Raw genomic sequence first — 278 nt, forward strand, 5'->3', positions numbered from 1 at the left:
TCCCTGCACAAGCCTCGGGCACACAAGTTATTTATGGGCTCGTGATTCCGGGGGGAAAAAGCAACCCCCCCCCATGTGTGTGCATTAGACTGCTCTCCATCAAAGGGGGTAATTGGCTCAGGCAAAGGTCTGCCGGATTCTGTGTCTGATTACCACAGCTACCAGGCCGGGTCCTGCGCACGCCGGAAGACCGGCCAGAGGGCGGCCACGCTTTTTGGTTCCTTTCGTCAATATTTTAATAGAAACGCCGCAGTCCTAATCTATCCGAATATATCCAC

The 278-nt window shown here is 54.0% G+C and overlaps 1 protein-coding gene across 1 annotated transcript in view; it reads left to right on the forward strand.

Annotated features, from left to right (window-relative positions):
- SPAG17 (sperm associated antigen 17) overlaps positions 1-278 on the forward strand; it is a 92,090-nt gene that overhangs the window by 4,081 nt on the left and 87,731 nt on the right. The gene's annotated exons all lie outside the window — the stretch shown is intronic.

The sequence above is a fragment of the Nanorana parkeri genome, unplaced genomic scaffold, assembly GCF_000935625.1.
Source record: "Nanorana parkeri isolate BGI_ZX_2015 unplaced genomic scaffold, ASM93562v1 scaffold1354, whole genome shotgun sequence".
Taxonomy (NCBI): Eukaryota; Metazoa; Chordata; class Amphibia; order Anura; family Dicroglossidae; genus Nanorana; species Nanorana parkeri.